Genomic DNA, 20,491 nt, shown 5'->3' with positions numbered 1-20,491 from the left:
CACAGGAGACGGATGCAGCACGGAAAGTGCAGCGCGCACCAATGCACTGTCAATGGTGCGTAAAAGTCAATTAAAGTGAATAAAAAGATACTTCCGCTGAACCTAGGAACACAAAACTTTAGACACAGACCCTAGAGGTGTGTACCAGTGTAAAGACACCGGCGTTGCAAAGTTACCTCACCCACAGGCCGTGGGTGCACAGGGTCGAAGTGGCGTCGGGTTCTGTCACGCAGGTTCTGGGTGCTTGGAGCTGTTGCAGCTGCAGGCGCTGTGAAGCAGAAGTGTCCGGTGCGATCCAAGGGTGGATCGATGTAGAAAAGTACCTGAAAGCAGAGGGGACAGAGTCTGGGTCACTCAGCAGTGACCAGGGTGGAACCAGGACGGAACCAGGCAATGTCGGGCGCAATCAGGCGGTTGTCGATAGGCTTCTCTCCGCTGTCACATGGGCTCTGGGGCATCTGCGACGTCCAGGAGCAGGTCACGATCTGTCCCACGTAGGCTCTCACCGTCAGCACCGTCGGCTTGAAGATTGTAGCAAACAGCACTTGGCAAAAGCAATCCACGCGGAACCGGGAGATTGCTTATCACTCGAACCAGGAGGGTCAGAGTGGGTGCTCCTTTTCACAGGAGCTGGTGCAGATCTGGAGCAACCAGAAAAGCAAGTCGTATTTCGAAGTTCGTCGGCACAGGGGCCACAAGCCAGCTGGCAAGTGACCGGGCCAACGCGTCGAGCGCACACAAGCAGAAGGGCCCCACGCAGCACTCGTCGAGTGTGGAGGGGTGAGCTTTGGTGCAAGTGGAGCTCGGGGCTGGGGCTTCTCAAACCCCGGTGTACAGCTTCGAGGGTCACTCGTGGGCCGCACGGTCAGCGTCTCGTGGCCTTTTCAAGATGGCGTGCCCCACGCTTCCGGTCGCCTCCACGGGTCTCAGCTCTGCAGGGACTGTGGATCGGGCAGGTAGAAGGCAGGCAAGCTTGATCTCGTCGATCTCTGTCGCTCGAGTTCCGGCGGGAACTGCAACAAAGCAAGGGTCGAGGGCTGGATGGTGCCTGTTTGCACAGGGTGGTCACTCCTTGACCACAAGGGAGATTCTTCAGTCTTCTCACGTCGTGTAGAAAGTCGAAGGGTCCAGATTTCGTTTCTTATGTTTCTTCAGGATGATCTGAGGTCCGTTGGGACTGCTCCCCCTCTTATTCGAATCTAGGGGGGTTGGACATCCTGCTAGGTCCCCTCCTATGGGTGGGACCCAGGAAGGGGGTGGTTACACCCCTCTCCTTTGATCCTGGCCGCGCTGGGACAGGGGCTGGGAGGCCCCAGAACCGGTTTGGCCGGATCCTGCAAGGGGCAGCCTTGTGCTCCCCAGGCAGTGTCTGGTTTCATTGAAACCTCCCTACTCCAATCCACTATCTCCTGTCTGGGGTGGTTTGACACCGCCCTGTGACAGGAAACTCTTTGTCCAGGCCTCCTCTGCCGGGTTTCGGTCAGCAGCAGGAGGTCAGACCCGTGTCTGTGGCAGGGGCATCCATTTTGTGGATCTGAGGCTCATTTTAAATCAACCGCGTTTCAGTAAAGTAACATGTCTTCTCCCTCTAGAAGGGTGGAATGCTATCCCCGTCGCCAGAACTGGCGAGGGGATAGTATTCCAATTCGTATGACACCTTACATGACATGTTTTGATAAAGCCAAACCAAAGTTGCTATATAACCGCGAGGATTATAATGCGCTTAAGAGTATATGGTATGGCATTACCCCGGACCAGCTTAGGGAGTTGTTCCCGACAGCTGTAGACAGGCTCAGCTCATGCCAGAGCACCATCTCACATAAAACCACGCACTCTGCCTCCAGGATTGATGAGGCCTTCCATAGGAGTGGCTTACAGGCTATATATGTGTCCAGATATAGGTTTAGATATAGGTATACTATATCTAAGCAAGGGGTGATTACACCCACTTGCCCCAGCTGAGTGATCAGCCAGTTGTGTCAATTTAAGAACCATCCAGGGGTGGCAAAAGCTATGCTTCAGCCCCTGGTAGGCCTTGGTGGCACCTATGCCCTGGGCACCTATAGTGCATGGTACAGGGGCTGACAAGGAGTCCATTTCCAATTGTGGTATGTACCTATAGCACATGTATTATAAATTTAGAGAGAGAACAGCAGGCTGGGGGTCTGATTAGCAGGCCCACAGCCTCAGTAAGTCGAAAACCAGTGAAGCAAAAAGCAAAAATTGGGGTGACCATAGGATAGCAGACCCTACTCTCCTACATAACCCCCCCCCAAACGCAGGGACATTAAACTTAACCTTGACCAGATAAGTCTTCATGTTCTAAGTGGAAGTACCTGGAGAGACCATCTGCATTACCATGGTCAGTCCCTGGGCGGTGCTCCACTGTAAAGTCCATCCCCTGTAGGGAAATGGACCACCTGAGCAGTTTGGGATTTTCACCCTTCATCTGATTTAGCCACAAGAGGGGCTTATGGTCTGTCTGAATTAGGAAGTGAGTGCCAAACAAGTATGGCCTCAGTTTCTTCAGGGCCCAAACCACAGCAAAGGCCTCCCTCTCAATAGCTGACCAACGTTTCTCCCTGGGGGTCAGCCTTCTGCTAATAAAAGCAATGGGCTGGTCTTGACCATCTTGATTAAGTTGTGAAAGCACAGCTCCCACCCCCAACTCAGAAGCATCTGTCTGTACAATGAACTGTTTGGAGTAGTCAGGACTCTTCAGGATAGGTGCAGAGCACATGGCCTTCTTCAGGTCATCAAATGCCTTTTGACAGCTAACTGTCCACTGAACCTTTTTGGGCATCTTCTTGGATGTCAAGTCATTCAATGGTGTCACAATGGACCCATAGTTCTTTACAAATTTTCTGTAATACCCAGTCAGGCCCAAGAAGGCTCTGACTTGTGTCTGGGTAGTTGGAGGAGTCCAGTCCTGTATGGTCTGGATCTTGCTCTCCAGTGGTTGAACTTGACCCCCACCTACTAGGTGGCCCAAGTACACAACCTTGCTCTGCCCTATCTGGCACTTAGTAGCCTTGATAGTCAGGCCTGCCTTTTGCAGGGCCTCCAGAACCTTCTTCAGGTGGATCAGGTGATCCTCCCAGGTGGAGCTAAAGACAGCAATATCATCTAGATATGCTGCGCAAAAGTCATCCAACCCAGCAAGGACTTGGTTCACCAACCTTTGGAAAGTGGCAGGTGCATTCTTCAAACCAAAGGGCATTACCACAAACTGATAATGTCCACTAGGGGTAGAGAATGCTGTTTTGGCTTTTGACTCTTCAGCTAGTCTGATTTGCCAGTAGCCAGCTGTCAAATCAAATGTGCTCAGAAACTTGGCAGAAGCCAATTTATCAATGAGCTCATCTGCTCTTGGAATGGGATGAGCATCTGTCCTAGTGACAGCATTGAGACCTCTGTAGTCCACACAAAACCTCATTTCTCTCTTCCCATCTTTGGTATGAGGTTTTGGCACAAGGACCACTGGGCTAGCCCATGGGCTCTCTGATGGCTCAATCACTCCAAGCTCCAACATCTTTTGCACCTCAGCCTTTATACAATCCCTGACATGGTCAGGTTGCCTGTAGATCTTATTCTTCACAGGCAGATTGTCACCAGTATCCACCTCATGGGTGCACCAGCTAGTCTGACTGGGTGTGAGTGAAAACAAGTGTCTGTGGGCCTGCAACACCTGTCTGCAGTCCACCTGTTGCTGCTCAGTGAGGCTGCCTGCCAAGGCTACTCCATCAACTGAACCATCATCAGGGTTCTGGAAAAGCAGGTCTGGGAGAGGGTCACTCTCTTCCTCCTGTTCCCCATCTGTGGCCATGAGGAGACTCATGTCCTCCCTGTCAACAAATGCTTTCAAACGATTGACATGGAGCACCCTGTGGGGGCTCCTAGGGGTGCCAAAGTCAACCAGGTAGGTGACTTCTCCCTTCTTTTCAATGATAGGGTAGGGTCCAGTCCATTGGTCCTGGAGAGCTGCTGGCCCCACTGGGTCCAACACCCACACCTTCTGCCCTGGCTGGTACTCAACCAGAACAGCCTTTTGGTCATGCCAGGCTTTCTGTAATTCCTGACTGGCCTCAAGGTTTTTGGATGCTCTCTCCATGTATTCAGCCATCCTGGAGCGGAGACCAAGTACATAATCCACAATGTCTAGTTTAGGCTTTTTGAGAGGTAACTCCCATCCTTCCTTCACCAAACTCAATGGACCTCTTACAGGGTGGCCAAACAAAAGTTCAAAAGGGCTGTAGCCAACCCCCTTCTGTGGGACCTCTCTGTAAGCAAAGAGCAAGCAGGGTAAAAGGATGTCCCATTTCCGCCTAAGCTTCTCTGGTAACCCTTTTATCATTCCCTTTAGGGTCTTGTTGAACCTTTCCACAAGCCCATTGCACTGTGGATGGTAGGGTGTGGTAAACTTATAGTTTACTCCACACTCTTTCCACATTGCTTTTAAGTATCCAGACATGAAGTTGGTACCTCTGTCTGAAAGAACCTCCTTTGGAAAGCCCACTCTTGAGAAAACTGCAATGAGGGCTTTTGCCACCACAGGAGCTGTGGTGGTCCTCAGGGGAATTGCTTCTGGGTACCTGGTGGCATGATCCACTACCACCAGTATAAATCTGTGCCCAGATGCTGTTTGAGGATCCATGGGACCCACAATGTCTATTCCAACTCTTTCAAAGGGTACCCCCACCACAGGTAGTGGTATCAGGGGGGCCTTTGTTGTGCCACCCGACTTACCACTGGCTTGGCAAGTGACACAGGAGCGACAAAACTCCTTGACATTTTCTGACATGTGAGGCCAGTGAAAGTGTGGAACAAGCCTGTCCCAAGTCTTATTCTGGCCTAAGTGTCCTGCAAGGGGAATATCATGGGCCAAGGTAAGAAGGAAGCCCCTAAACTTCAAAGGTATAACCAACCTCCTGGTTGTGCCAGGCTTGGGGTCTCTAGCCTCTGAATAAAGGAGTCCTTCATCCCAATACACTTTATGGGTACCTTGAGCATTCCCTGCAGCCTCAGCAGCAGCTTGCTGTCTGAGGGGTTCAAGTGAAGGGCAATCTAATTGGGCCTGCCCCAGGTCTGCCCTTGAGGGTCCCCCTGTCCCCAGAAACTCAACCTGATCAGGTTCAAGCTCCTCAGAGACAGTCTCCTCTTGGACTGCAGAATCAGTTTCCTGTGAAACCTGATCCTCAACCTGGGGCAAGTGGGAAGGCACAGCCTTAACCCTCTTGCTCCTCCTCTTGGGTTGTGGTTGGTCTATTGTTTCAAGATCCACCACTGGTTCAGGAAGGCACTTCTTAGCCTGAGACCTTGTCACTGCAAGGACATGAGCTGAAATCCCTAGCATTTCTGCATGAGTCCTGTACTCCACTTCTGACCAAACTGAGCTTTCAAGATCATTGCCTAACAGACAGTCTACTGGGAGGTCTGCACTCACAACAACTTTCTTTAGGCCATCTACCCCTCCCCAGGAGAAGTTCACAACAGCCACACTATGGGAAGTAGTGGAGTTGCTTGCATTGGTCACTAGGTAACTTTCACCTAGTACAATTTGTCCAGGGTCCGCAAAGCCAGGTGCCACCATTGTGACACTGGCACAAGTGTCCCTGTAGGCCTGAGCCAGTTTCTCATTAATTAAGGGAGTCTGCCTATATTTGCCCAGGTTACTGGGGCTTACTGCAGTGGGCAAAGAGATGTCCACATCATATAGGAGAACTGCCTGTGTGGGGATTCTGACTAGGCCAGATTCCACCTCAGTACCCAGGGTCAACCCTACTAAACCCTTTGGCTGTGTACCACCACTGCTGACTGTACTAGGGGGTGCAGTTGCTTTAGGAGCTGCAGTGGTGGGGACTGGATTTTTCTTAGTGCATTCACTGCCCCAGTGTGAAACTGATTTGCAGGTATTACACCAAGGTTTCTTTGGGCCATCGTTCTTCTTTTTCTTGTTTCCATTTTGGGAACCCCCCTCCTTATTGCTAGTTTGGGGGCCTGAAGACTTCTGGTCCTTTTCTTTATCTTTCTGATTCCCACCCTTCTGGTCTGTTTTCTTCTGGTCACCTTGGTTCTGGTTTTTCTGCTTAATCCTTGTTCTGACCCATTTGTCTGCCTTCTTTCCCAATTCTTGGGGAGAGGTCAAATCAGAGTCAACAAGGTATTGATGCAACAGCTGGTTCTGACAGTTATTAAGGATCTGTTCTCTCATCATAAGATTGTACAATCCTGTATAGTCTGAGACTTTACTTCCCTGCAGCCAACCCTCCAGAGCCTTAGTGGCACAATCTACAAAATCAGTCCAGTCCTGAGTCTGTGCTTTTTGGGTGTCTCTGAACAACAACCTGTATTGCTCAGTGGTTAGGCCAAACCCTTCAATAAGAGCACTCTTCAGAACAGAGTAGTTTTTGGCATCCTCAGGTCTAACAGTGAGGAGCCTATCCCTCCCTTTCTCAGAAAAGGAGTACCATAAAATTGCTGCCCACTGATCCTCAGGGACCTGCTGTACCATGCAGGCCCTCTCAAGAGCAGTCATCCATTTGTGGATATCATCCCCTTCCTTTTAGGGGGGCACAATTTTTGTCAGGTTTCTATTGTCATAGGCCCTGTCTTTTTCTTTAGGAACTTTGCTGCCACCAGTGGCATCTAAGCCACTTATTTTCTGTTCCCTAGCCAAGGTAAGTTTAGCTTGAGCTAAGGTCAGTTTAGCTTGAGCCAGAGCTACCTCCTCCCTCTCTATCTGGAGTTGGACAGCCCTCATTCTAGCCCTATGCTCTTTTCTCTGGGAGGAAGTCATTCCTCTTTGAGATTCTCTTGAGGCACTAGAAAGGTGAGAGTCCCTTGACAGAGATCTCTCCCTTCTATTACCTGGGAGAATTTGGTTATGAGATCTGGAGTGGTGCTGGCCCCCTCCATTCCCATGTAGGTCCAAGTTGGCCTGGTTAAGCCTGGCAACCTGTACCTGGTTTCCCACCTGATCCTGATCTTCAGGCTCTTCTACATCAGAGCCTTCCTCTTCTTCTTCCTCCTCCACTACATCATCTTGAAGATCCTCATTCTCAGGGGAGTTTATCCCTTCCTCTGTTTCTAAGGGAGTCTGACTCACCTTGTCTAGGTCATCCTTTTCTAGGAGAGCTACTAGGGAAGGAATGGTAGGGCCTCTGCCCTTTTTTAGCCCCCTGGCTGTGCACAAGGCACTCAGGTCTTTGTGGCTAAGGTTGTCATATCTGGATGTTGTCCCTATAGGATCAACTATTACAGGAGCAGAGCCTGAGGCTCTTTCTGTATCAGACATGACTGCTAGTGAGGTGTAAGTGGTGCACTTACCTACACTAAGTGGTTTCCTACTGTACCTTGCTAGTGAGTTGTAGTCAGGGTGTGCTAATCCCTTTTGTCTACAACTACTAAGTTCAGTAGAACTTAATATGCTAAGCTTTTGATTTATATGTACCTAGAGGTACTTGATGTGATCTTTCAATTTGATAAAGATTGCAATGGTAAAACAAACAGCAAGCTCAAATCCGCACCGCTGCACACCAATGTGAGAAGTTGGCCTGATAGGTAGTGTTTCCAATTCTGGAACCACTGGTTATCAGTCCAAACAAACCCCAAAGATGTCAGGTTGTAAGTCAACCTTGTAGACAAGCTATCCTAGTGGTAGCATGGACTAAGCAGCCTTAAAGGCTTAACTTAAGAGGTCGTGTTAAGCGAGCTGTTTTACCACATACAATCCTGTAATCAAATGAAAGGACACCACACAAGTATATATTATAAAAATATATGTATTTATTTCTAAATTACTCCCCAGTACTCTTTATGAGGAAAGGGGCACAAGCGTTAAATCAAAAGCACTGTTACACATATAAAGTTGCACAATTATGGATGAGGGCGGGTGGCCACTCAGACCATATATCAAAAAAGTGGTATAAGTAACACTTTACGAACAATGGTTAGGCCTAGGGCCTAGAGATTCGCTGGGAGCAGTCAGGACAAGCAATGAAGAAGTCGGGAGTAGCCCACAGGAGACGGATGCAGCACGGAAAGTGCAGCGCGCACCAATGCACTGTCAATGGTGCGTAAAAGTCAATTAAAGTGAATAAAAAGATACTTCCGCTGAACCTAGGAACACAAAACTTTAGACACAGACCCTAGAGGTGTGTACCAGTGTAAAGACACCGGCGTTGCAAAGTTACCTCACCCACAGGCCGTGGGTGCACAGGGTCGAAGTGGCGCCGGGTTCTGTCACGCAGGTTCTGGGTGCTTGGAGCTGTTGCAGCTGCAGGCGCTGTGAAGCAGAAGTGTCCGGTGCGATCCAAGGGTGGATCGATGTAGAAAAGTACCTGAAAGCAGAGGGGACAGAGTCTGGGTCACTCAGCAGTGACCAGGGTGGAACCAGGACGGAACCAGGCAATGTCGGGCGCAATCAGGCGGTTGTCGATAGGCTTCTCTCCGCTGTCACGTGGGCTCTGGGGCATCTGCGACATCCAGGAGCAGGTCACGATCTGTCCCACGTAGGCTCTCACCGTCAGCACCGTCGGCTTGAAGATTGTAGCAAACAGCACTTGGCAAAAGCAATCCACGCGGAACCGGGAGATTGCTTATCACTCGAACCAGGAGGGTCAGAGTGGGTGCTCCTTTTCACAGGAGCTGGTGCAGATCTGGAGCAACCAGAAAAGCAAGTCGTATTTCGAAGTTCGTCGGCACAGGGGCCACAAGCCAGCTGGCAAGTGACCGGGCCAACGCGTCGAGCGCACACAAGCAGAAGGGCCCCACGCAGCACTCGTCGAGTGTGGAGGGGTGAGCTTTGGTGCAAGTGGAGCTCGGGGCTGGGGCTTCTCAAACCCCGGTGTACAGCTTCGAGGGTCACTCGTGGGCCGCACGGTCAGCGTCTCGTGGCCTTTTCAAGATGGCGTGCCCCACGCTTCCGGTCGCCTCCACGGGTCTCAGCTCTGCAGGGACTGTGGATCGGGCAGGTAGAAGGCAGGCAAGCTTGATCTCGTCGATCTCTGTCGCTCGAGTTCCGGCGGGAACTGCAACAAAGCAAGGGTCGAGGGCTGGATGGTGCCTGTTTGCACAGGGTGGTCACTCCTTGACCACAAGGGAGATTCTTCAGTCTTCTCACGTCGTGTAGAAAGTCGAAGGGTCCAGATTTCGTTTCTTATGTTTCTTCAGGATGATCTGAGGTCCGTTGGGACTGCTCCCCCTCTTATTCGAATCTAGGGGGGTTGGACATCCTGCTAGGTCCCCTCCTATGGGTGGGACCCAGGAAGGGGGTGGTTACACCCCTCTCCTTTGATCCTGGCCGCGCTGGGACAGGGGCTGGGAGGCCCCAGAACCGGTTTGGCCGGATCCTGCAAGGGGCAGCCTTGTGCTCCCCAGGCAGTGTCTGGTTTCATTGAAACCTCCCTACTCCAATCCACTATCTCCTGTCTGGGGTGGTTTGACACCGCCCTGTGACAGGAAACTCTTTGTCCAGGCCTCCTCTGCCGGGTTTCGGTCAGCAGCAGGAGGTCAGACCCGTGTCTGTGGCAGGGGCATCCATTTTGTGGATCTGAGGCTCATTTTAAATCAACCGCGTTTCAGTAAAGTAACATGTCTTCTCCCTCTAGAAGGGTGGAATGCTATCCCCGTCGCCAGAACTGGCGAGGGGATAGTATTCCAATTCGTATGACACCTTACACGACATGTTTTGATAAAGCCAAACCAAAGTTGCTATATAACCGCGAGGATTATAATGCGCTTAAGAGTATATGGTATGGCATTACCCCGGACCAGCTTAGGGAGTTGTTCCCGACAGCTGTAGACAGGCTCAGCTCATGCCAGAGCACCATCTCACATAAAACCACGCACTCTGCCTCCAGGATTGATGAGGCCTTCCATAGGAGTGGCTTACAGGCTATATATGTGTCCAGATATAGGTTTAGATATAGGTATACTATATCTAAGCAAGGGGTGATTACACCCACTTGCCCCAGCTGAGTGATCAGCCAGTTGTGTCAATTTAAGAACCATCCAGGGGTGGCAAAAGCTATGCTTCAGCCCCTGGTAGGCCTTGGTGGCACCTATGCCCTGGGCACCTATAGTGCATGGTACAGGGGCTGACAAGGAGTCCATTTCCAATTGTGGTATGTACCTATAGCACATGTATTATAAATTTAGAGAGAGAACAGCAGGCTGGGGGTCTGATTAGCAGGCCCACAGCCTCAGTAAGTCGAAAACCAGTGAAGCAAAAAGCAAAAATTGGGGTGACCATAGGATAGCAGACCCTACTCTCCTACAAAGAGCCTGAAGATCAGGATCAGAGGGGAAACCAGGTACAGGTTGCCAGGCTTAACCAGGCCAACTTGGACCTACATGAGAATGGAGAGGGCCAGCACCACTCCAGATCTCATAACCAAATTCTCCCAGGTAACAGGAGGGTGAGATCTCAATCAAGGGACTCTCATATTTCTAGTACTCAAGAGAATCTCAAAGAGGGATGACTCCCTCCCAGAGAAAAGAGCATAGGGCCAGAATGAGGGCTGTCCAACTCCAAATAGAAAGGGAAGAGGTAGCCTTGGCTCAAGCTAAACTTGCTTTAGCAAGAGAAAGAAAATTGTGTGGCTTAGATGCCACTGGTGGCAGCAAAGTTCCTAAAGAGAAACCCAGGTCCTATGATAGTAGAAACCTGACAAAGATTGTGCCCCCCTATCAGGAAGGGGATGACATCCACAAATGGATGACTGCTCTGGAAAGAGCCTGCATGGTACAGCAGGTTCCTGAGGAACAGTGGGCAGCAATCTTATGGTACTCCTTTTCAGAGAAAGGGAGAGATAGGCTCCTCACTGTCAGACAGGAGGATGCCAGCAATTACAAAGTCCTGAAGAGTGTTCTAATAGATGGGTTTGGCTTCACCACTGAACAGTACAGGTTAAAGTTCAGAGACACCCAGAAGGCACAGACTCAGGACTGGACTGATTTTGTTGATTGTGCAACTAAGGCTCTGGAGGGTTGGCTAAATGGCAGCAAAGTACATGACTTCACAGGATTGTATAATTTGACTATGAGGGAGCAGATCCTAAGTAATTGTCAGAACCAGCTCTTACACCAGCACCTGGTGGACTCAGATTTGACCTCTCCCCAAGAATTGGGAAAGAGGGCAGATAAGTGGGTCAGAACCAGGATTAGGCCTAAGAATCAGGACAATAACCAGAAGAAGGAGTCTACCAAGCCTCAAGATAAGGGTGGGGATAAAAGTAAAGAAAACACTTCCCCAGGGCCCTAAAACTCCAAGAAGGGGGGTGGGTCCCAAGACACTTCATCAACTGAGAAAACGCCTTATTGTCATGCCTGTAAACAGGTTGGGCATTACAAAACAGACAGCTGTTGTCCCAAGAATGGCAATAAAGAAAACATACCTCCAAAGCCAGCTCCAACACCTCCTGTTACTGTCAGCAGTAATCCCCCAGGAAGTGGGAGCACACCCAGGAATCTGGGTGGGTTTACTTTTGGAGCCCAAGGGGACCCTGGCCTATCCAGGTCCCCATCCCCAAATGATCTTGTTTATGAGACTGGCATGGGGTTTGCCAACTTCTCTGTTTGCCCAAATACCTTGAGCAAATATAGACAAGAACCCATCATCAATGGTTTGAAAGTTGAGGCTTTTAGAGACACAGGGGCTAGCATCACCATGGTGGCTGACTGTATAGTCCCCTCTAAGCAACTTTTACCAGGTGCCACATACCAGGTAACAAACATTGATGGTATCCAAACAAATCATCCCATGGCAGTAGTAAGTCTCAGCTGGGGAGGTGTCATTGGCCCAAAGAGAGTGGCAGTGTCACCAAACTTGCCTGTAGACTGTCTACTGGGTAATGATTTGGAAATCTCAGCCTGGGCTGAGGTTGAACAGGAAATCCATTCTAGAATGGTAAACTCCAATGGAAAGGTTAGTGGGGCTGTACTGGCTATAGCCCCAATTCAAGATGTCCTTCCTGAAAAGGTTGGTAGGGCTGAGCAACTCTCTGCCCCATCTTTACCAGAAGCTCTTCCAAAACAGAATAGCAAAGCTGTTATGATAACAGCAGAAACCCAAACTGAGTCTCCTCCTGAAAAGGTTGGTGGGGCTGTGATGGCCACAGCCCAAACTCAAACAGATATGTGTGTTGTGAAGCCTGAAATGATGGATCACTCCACCCAAACTGAGAGCATGGAGGAGGAAGAGAAATCTCCCCCTCACCAGACAGTAGGACAGGATCAGCCTCCTCAGGGAACTGATCTTACCCCTGATGAAGGAACTGCCCCAGAGGTTGTTAGGCCTGGCCTGACAGAGCCTCTGATGGCAGTGGACCCTTCTCAGGTGGGATCCAGTCTGGAGCAGGTAACCTGCCCCTCTCTACCTTGCCTTAGTCAGCCCAGGGCTGCAGAGGACAAGAAGGACAGTGAGACCCGGAGGGCCCCCTGTCAAATAAAGCACCCCCATCAACAGATTAGGGGCACCAAAACTAGTAGCCCTAGTGAGGTGAAAACTTTGAAAACTCCTGAGGGAGCCCCCTTAAAAGTAGTTAGGGACCTCCCACAGATGGATTCTGTTGGGCACAGCCAAACCTGGGACCCAAAGGGCCCAAACCTGAACTGTCCCTCCAGCCAGCCAAACAGAGGGACCCAGCCTCCAGCTTTAGGTAGCCAGAGGTTGACCCTGAGAGCACAGTGCAACTCAGTTGAAGAGAGAAGGGCACACATGGTGGAAGATAATTGGAGGAAGCTGAGTCCTAAATTAGTGGAGCCTCACTTCAAAACTCCATATCCAAACCAGCCTTCTAACTTGCAAAGACACACCCAAGGTAGTGATTCCCTATGGTGGAGACCCTCTGATACCCCAAGGGTGAGGGACTGCTTAGTGGACCAAGAGACAGGGGGGACCCATGCTAGTGCAGGTACTTCCTTATATGGCCACTCAGGCAATAAAGGCTTACCTGGACAAGGATAGCCTTATCTCCTTTCGTTTGGGGGGGGGGGGGGGGGTTGTGTAGGAAGGTGGCTACCTGACTATGGTTACCCCAGATTTTTTGCCTTGTGTTTAGCTGGTTTTCGACTTAGTTGGCCTGGTTCCCTGCTAATCAGGGCCCCAGGCTATCTGCTCTCTCTGTAAAATGGATTCCATGTACCCTAGGTGCATAACTAGATTGGCTTGGGTCACCTTATCAGCCCCTGTACAGAGCACTATAGGTGCCCAGGGCATAGGTGCATCCAAGGCCTACCAGGGGCTGCAGCATATCTTTTGCCACCCCTGGCTGGCTATCTAAAATTGACACAACTGGCTGATCACTCAGCTGGGGCAAGGTGGTGTAATCACCCCTTGCTTAGATATAGTATGCCTATATCTAAACCTATCTGGACACATATAAACCTGTGAGCCACTCCTATGGCAGGCCTTAACAATCCTGAAGGCAGAGTGCGTGGTTTAATGTGAGATGGTGCTCTAGCATGAGCTGAGCCTGTCTGCAGCTGTCGGGACCAATTCCCTTAGCTGTTCCGGGATAATGCCAAACCATATACTATTAAGTGCATTATAATCCTCGCGGTTATATGTCAACTTTGGTTTGGCTTTATCAAAACATGTCGTGTAAGGTGTCATACGATTTGGAATACTACCCCCTCGCCAGTCCTGGCGACGGGGGTAGCATTCCACCCCTCTAGAGGGGACGACATGTTACTTTTGCTAAAACGCGGTTGATTTTTAAAAGAGCCTCAGATCCACAAAATGGATGCTTCTGCCACAGACACATGTCTGACCTCCTGCTGCTGACCGAAACTCAGCAGAGGAGGCCTGGACAAAGGATTTCCTGTCACAGGGAGGTGTGACACCACCCCAGACAGGAGATAGTGGATTGTAGCTGGGAGGTTTGAATGAAACCAGACAGTGCCTGGGGAGCACAAGGCTTCCCCTTGCATAATCCGGTCAAACCGGTTCTGGGGCAGCCCAGCCCCAGCTCCAGTGAGACCTGGACAAAGGAAAGGGGGTGTAACCACCCCCCTTCCTGGTCCCACCCATAGGGGAGGGACCTAGCAGGAGATCCACCCCTCAGATTGGAATAAGAGTGGGAGCAGTGCCAATGCAACTCAGATCATCCTGAAGAAACATAAGAAACGAATTCTGGACCCTTCGACTTTCTACTCAACGCAGAAGACTGAAGAATCTCCCTTGTGGTCAAGGAGTGACCACCCTGTGCAAACAGGCACCATCCAGCCCTCGACCCTTGCTTTGTTGCAGTTCCCGCCGGAACTCGAGCGACAGAGATCGACGAGATCAAGCTTGCCTGCCTTCTACCTGCCCGATCCACAGTCCCTGCAGAGCTGAGACCAGTGGAGGCGACCGGAAGCGTGGGGCACGCCATCTTGAAAAGGCCACGAGACGCTGACCGTGCAGCCCACGAGTGATCCTCGAAGCTGTGCACCGGAGTTTGAGAAGCCCCCACCCCGAGCAACACTTGCACCCAAGCTCACCCCTCCACACTCGACGAGTGCTGCGTGGGGCCCTTCTGCTTGTGGCGGCTCGACGCGTTGGCCCGGTCACTTGCCAGCTGGCTTGTGCCCCTGTGCCGACAAAAACCGAAATACGACTTGCTTTTCTGGTTGCTCCAGATCTGCACCAGCTCCTGTGAAAAGGAGCCCCCACTCTGACCCTCCTGGTTCGAGTGATAAGCAATCTCCCGGTTCCGCGTGGATTGCTTTTGCCAAGTGCTGTTTGCTGCAATCTTGAAGCCGACAGTGCTGACGGCGAGAGCCTACGTGGGACAGATCGTGACCCGCTCCTGGACGTCGCAGATGCCCCAGAGCCCACGTGACAGCGGAGAGAAGCCTATCGACAACCACCTGATTGCGCCCGACATTGCCTGGTTCCGTCCTGGTTCCACCCTGGTCACTGCTGAGTGACCCAGACTCTGTCCCCTCTGCTTTCAGGTACTTTTCTACTTCGATCCACCCTTGGATCGCACCGGACACTTCTGCTTCACATCGCCTGCAGCTGCAACAGCTTCAAGCACCAAGAGCCTGCGTGTCAAGACCCGACGCCACTTCGACCCTGTGCACCCACGGCCTGTGGGTGAGGTAACATTGCAACGCCGGTGTACATACACTGGTACACACCTCTAGGGTCTGTGTCTAAAGTTTTGTTCCTCTAGGTTCAGCGGAAGTATCTTTTAATTCACTTTATCTAACTTTTACGCACCATTGTCATTGCATTGGTGCGAGCCGCACTTTCCATGCTGCACCCGTCTCCTGTGGGCTACTCCCGACTTCAGCATTGCTAGTCCTGACTGTGGAGTGGAGTGGTGTGGCTCACTGGTTAGAGGCGGCAGACCCGGAGGCAGAGGACGGCCCGGGACCAGGGTTCAATTCCCGACCCAGCAGGGTCGTGAACCTGGGTCAGCGGACTCGATAATTCTCGCCTCGGTGCCTACTCTAACCAGGGATTACACTCGGCAACTCTGGGCATCAGCTTGCCTCATCTCCACAACGGCCCCCCACAAACGCCAGGGATGCCTGGTTTCACCTTGGAGATACCCAGGAGGAAGCATCTCACAGGGAAAGCCAGGACGGGTTCCCCAGCGGTCTATAGCGCCAGGACGCCTCCGGGTAGCAGTGCGCTTTACAAGACACACACATTTACATTTACATTTACTGCTCCCAGCGAATCTCTAGGCCCTAGGCCTAACCACTGTTCGAGAAGTGTTACTTATACCACTTTTTTAGTATATGGTCTGAGTGGCCACCCGCCCTCATCCATAATTGTGCAACTTTATATGTTTTACTGTGCTTTTGATTTAACGCTTGTGCCCCTTTCCTCATAAAGAGTACTGGGGAGTAATTTAGAAATAAATACATATATTTTTATAATATATACTTGTGTGGTGTCCTTTCATTTGATTACAGGATTGTATGTGGTAAAACAGCTCGCTTAACACGACCTCTTAAGTTAAGCCTTTAAGGCTGCTTAGTCCATGCTACCACTAGGATAGCTTGTCTAACAAGGTTGACTTACAACCAGACATCTTTGGGGTTTGTTTGGACTGATACCCAGTGGTTCCAGAATTGGAAACACTACATATCAGGCCAACTTCTCACATTGGTGTGCAGCGGTGCGGATTTGAGCTTGCTGTTTGTTTTACCATTGCAATCTTTATCAAATTGAAAGATCACATCAAGTACCTTAGGTACATATAAATCAAAAGCTTAGCATATTAAGTTCTACTGAACTTAGTAGTTGTAGATTAAAGGGATTAGCACACCCTGACTACAACTCACTAGCAAGGTACAGTAGGAAACCACTTAGTGTAGGTAAGTGCATCACTTACACCTCACTAGCAGTCATGTCTGATACAGGTAGAGCCTCGGGCTCTGCTCCTGTAATAGTTGATCCTATAGGGACAACATCCAGATATGACAACCTTAGCCACAAAGACCTGAGTGCCTTGTGCACAGCCAGGGGGCTAAAAAAGGGCAGAGGCCCTACCATTCCTTCCCTAGTAGCTCTCCTAGAAAAGGATGACCTAGATAAGGTGAGTCAGGCTCCCTTAGAATCAGGTGAAGGGATACACTCCCCTGAGAATGAGATCTTCCAGAAGATGAAGAAGAGGAGGAGGAAGAGGAAGAGGAAGGCTCTGATTTAGAAGAGCCTGAAGATCAGGATCAGAGGGGAAACCAGGTACAGGTTGCCAGGCTTAACCAGGCCAACTTGGACCTACATGAGAATGGAGAGGGCCAGCACCACTCCAGATCTCATAACCAAATTCTCCCAGGTAACAGGAGGGTGAGATCTCAATCAAGGGACTCTCATATTTCTAGTACTCAAGAGAATCTCAAAGAGGGATGACTCCCTCCCAGAGAAAAGAGCATAGGGCCAGAATGAGGGCTGTCCAACTCCAAATAGAAAGGGAAGAGGTAGCCTTGGCTCAAGCTAAACTTGCTTTAGCAAGAGAAAGAAAATTGTGTGGCTTAGATGCCACTGGTGGCAGCAAAGTTCCTAAAGAGAAACCCAGGTCCTATGATAGTAGAAACCTGACAAAGATTGTGCCCCCCTATCAGGAAGGGGATGACATCCACAAATGGATGACTGCTCTGGAAAGAGCCTGCATGGTACAGCAGGTTCCTGAGGAACAGTGGGCAGCAATCTTATGGTACTCCTTTTCAGAGAAAGGGAGAGATAGGCTCCTCACTGTCAGACAGAAGGATGCCAGCAATTACAAAGTCCTGAAGAGTGTTCTAATAGATGGGTTTGGCTTAACCACTGAACAGTACAGGTTAAAGTTCAGAGACACCCAGAAGGCACAGACTCAGGACTGGACTGATTTTGTTGATTGTGCAACTAAGGCTCTGGAGGGTTGGCTAAATGGCAGCAAAGTACATGACTTCACAGGATTGTATAATTTGATTATGAGGGAGCAGATCCTAAGTAATTGTCAGAACCAGCTCTTACACCAGCACCTGGTGGACTCAGATTTGACCTCTCCCCAAGAATTGGGAAAGAGGGCAGATAAGTGGGTCAGAACCAGGATTAGGCCTAAGAATCAGGACAATAACCAGAAGAAGGAGTCTACCAAGCCTCAAGATAAGGGTGGGGATAAAAGTAAATAAAACACTTCCCCAGGGCCCCAAAACTCCAAGAAGGGGGGTGGGTCCCAAGACACTTCATCAACTGAGAAAACGCCTTATTGTCATGCCTGTAAACAGGTTGGGCATTACAAAACAGACATCTGTTGTCCCAAGAATGGCAATAAAGAAAACATACCTCCAAAGCCAGCTCCAACACCTCATGTTACTGTCAGCAGTAATCCCCCAGGAAGTGGGAGCACACCCAGGAATCTGGGTGGGTTTACTTTTGGAGCCCAAGGGGACCCTGGCCTATCCAGGTCCCCATCCCCAAATGATCTTGTTTATGAGACTGGCATGGGGTTTGCCAACTTCTCTGTTTGCCCAAATACCTTGAGCAAATATAGACAAGAACCCATCATCAATGGTTTGAAAGTTGAGGCTTTTAGAGACACAGGGGCTAGCATCACCATGGTGGCTGACTGTATAGTCCCCTCTAAGCAACTTTTACCAGGTGCCACATACCAGGTAACAAACATTGATGGTATCCAAACAAATCATCCCATGGCAGTAGTAAGTCTCAGCTGGGGAGGTGTCATTGGCCCAAAGAGAGTGGCAGTGTCACCAAACTTGCCTGTAGACTGTCTACTGGGTAATGATTTGGAAATCTCAGCCTGGGCTGAGGTTGAACAGGAAATCCATTCTAGAATGGTAAACTCCAATGGAAAGGTTAGTGGGGCTGTACTGGCTATAGCCCCAATTCAAGATGTCCTTCCTGAAAAGGTTGGTAGGGCTGAGCAACTCTCTGCCCCATCTTTACCAGAAGCTCTTCCAAAACAGAATAGCAAAGCTGTTATGATAACAGCAGAAACCCAAACTGAGTCTCCTCCTGAAAAGGTTGGTGGGGCTGTGATGGCCACAGCCCAAACTCAAACAGATATGTGTGTTGTGAAGCCTGAAATGATGGATCACTCCACCCAAACTGAGAGCATGGAGGAGGAAGAGAAATCTCCCCCTCACCAGACAGTAGGACAGGATCAGCCTCCTCAGGGAACTGATCTTACCCCTGATGAAGGAACTGCCCCAGAGGTTGTTAGGCCTGGCCTGACAGAGCCTCTGATGGCAGTGGACCCTTCTCAGGTGGGATCCAGTCTGGAGCAGGTAACCTGCCCCTCTCTACCTTGCCTTAGTCAGCCCAGGGCTGCAGAGGACAAGAAGGACAGTGAGACCCGGAGGGCCCCCTGTCAAATAAAGCACCCCCATCAACAGATTAGGGGCACCAAAACTAGTAGCCCTAGTGAGGTGAAAACTTTAAAAACTCCTGAGGGAGCCCCCTTAAAAGTAGTTAGGGACCTCCCACAGATGGATTCTGTTGGGCACAGCCAAACCTGGGACCCAAAGGGCCCAAACCTGAACTGTCCCTCCAGCCAGCCAAACAGAGGGACCCAACCTCCAGCTTTAGGTAGCCAGAGGTTGACCCTGAGAGCACAGTGCAACTCAGTTGAAGAGAGAAGGGCACACATGGTGGAAGATAATTGGAGGAAGCTGAGTCCTAAATTAGTGGAGCCTCACTTCAAAACTCCATATCCAAACCAGCCTTCTAACTTGCAAAGACACACCCAAGGTAGTGAATCCCTATGGTGGAGACCCTCTGATACCCCAAGGGTGAGGGACTGCTTAGTGGACCATGAGACAAGGGGTACCCATGCTAGTGCAGGTACTTCCTTATATGGCCACTCAGGCAATAAAGGCTTACCTGGACAAGGATAGCCTTATCTCCTTTCGTTTGGGGGGGGGGGTTGTGTAGGAAGGTGGTACCTGACTATGGTTACCCCAGATTTTTTGCCTTGTGTTTAGCTGGTTTTCGACTTAGTTGGCCTGGTTCCCTGCTAATCAGGGCCCCAGGCTATCTGCTCTCTCTGTAAAATGGATTCCATGTACCCTAGGTGCATAACTAGATTGGCTTGGGTCACCTTATCAGCCCCTGTACAGAGCACTATAGGTGCCCAGGGCATAGGTGCATCCAAGGCCTACCAGGGGCTGCAGCATATCTTTTGCCACCCCTGGCTGGCTATCTAAAATTGACACAACTGGCTGATCACTCAGCTGGGGCAAGGTGGTGTAATCACCCCTTGCTTAGATATAGTATGCCTATATCTAAACCTATCTGGACACATATAAACCTGTGAGCCACTCCTATGGCAGGCCTTAACAATCCTGAAGGCAGAGTGCGTGGTTTAATGTGAGATGGTGCTCTAGCATGAGCTGAGCCTGTCTGCAGCTGTCGGGACCAATTCCCTTAGCTGTTCCGGGATAATGCCAAACCATATACTATTAAGTGCATTATAATCCTCGCGGTTATATGTCAACTTTGGTTTGGCTTTATCAAAACATGTCGTGTAAGGTGTCATACGATTTGGAATACTACCCCCTCGCCAGTCCTGGCGACGGGGGTAGCATTCCACCCCTCTAGAGGGGACGACATGTTACTTTTGCTAAAACGCGGTTGATTTTTAAAAGAGCCTCAGATCCACAAAATGGATGCTTCTGCCACAGACACATGTCTGACCTCCTGCTGCCGACCGAAACTCAGCAGAGGAGGCCTGGACAAAGGATTTCCTGTCACAGGGAGGTGTGACACCACCCCAGACAGGAGATAGTGGATTGTAGCAGGGAGGTTTGAATGAAACCAGACAGTGCCTGGGGAGCACAAGGCTTCCCCTTGCATAATCCGGTCAAACCGGTTCTGGGGCAGCCCAGCCCCAGCTCCAGTGAGACCTGGACAAAGGAAAGGGGGTGTAACCACCCCCCTTCCTGGTCCCACCCATAGGGGAGGGACCTAGCAGGAGATCCACCCCTCAGATTGGAATAAGAGTGGGAGCAGTGCCAATGCAACTCAGATCATCCTGAAGAAACATAAGAA

Source organism: Lissotriton vulgaris, unplaced genomic scaffold (genome assembly GCF_964263255.1).
Source record: "Lissotriton vulgaris unplaced genomic scaffold, aLisVul1.2 SCAFFOLD_853, whole genome shotgun sequence".
In the NCBI taxonomy this organism is placed as follows: Eukaryota; Metazoa; Chordata; class Amphibia; order Caudata; family Salamandridae; genus Lissotriton; species Lissotriton vulgaris.
The sequence above is the reverse complement of the archived record's forward strand: the minus strand, read 5'-3'. Positions refer to the sequence as shown.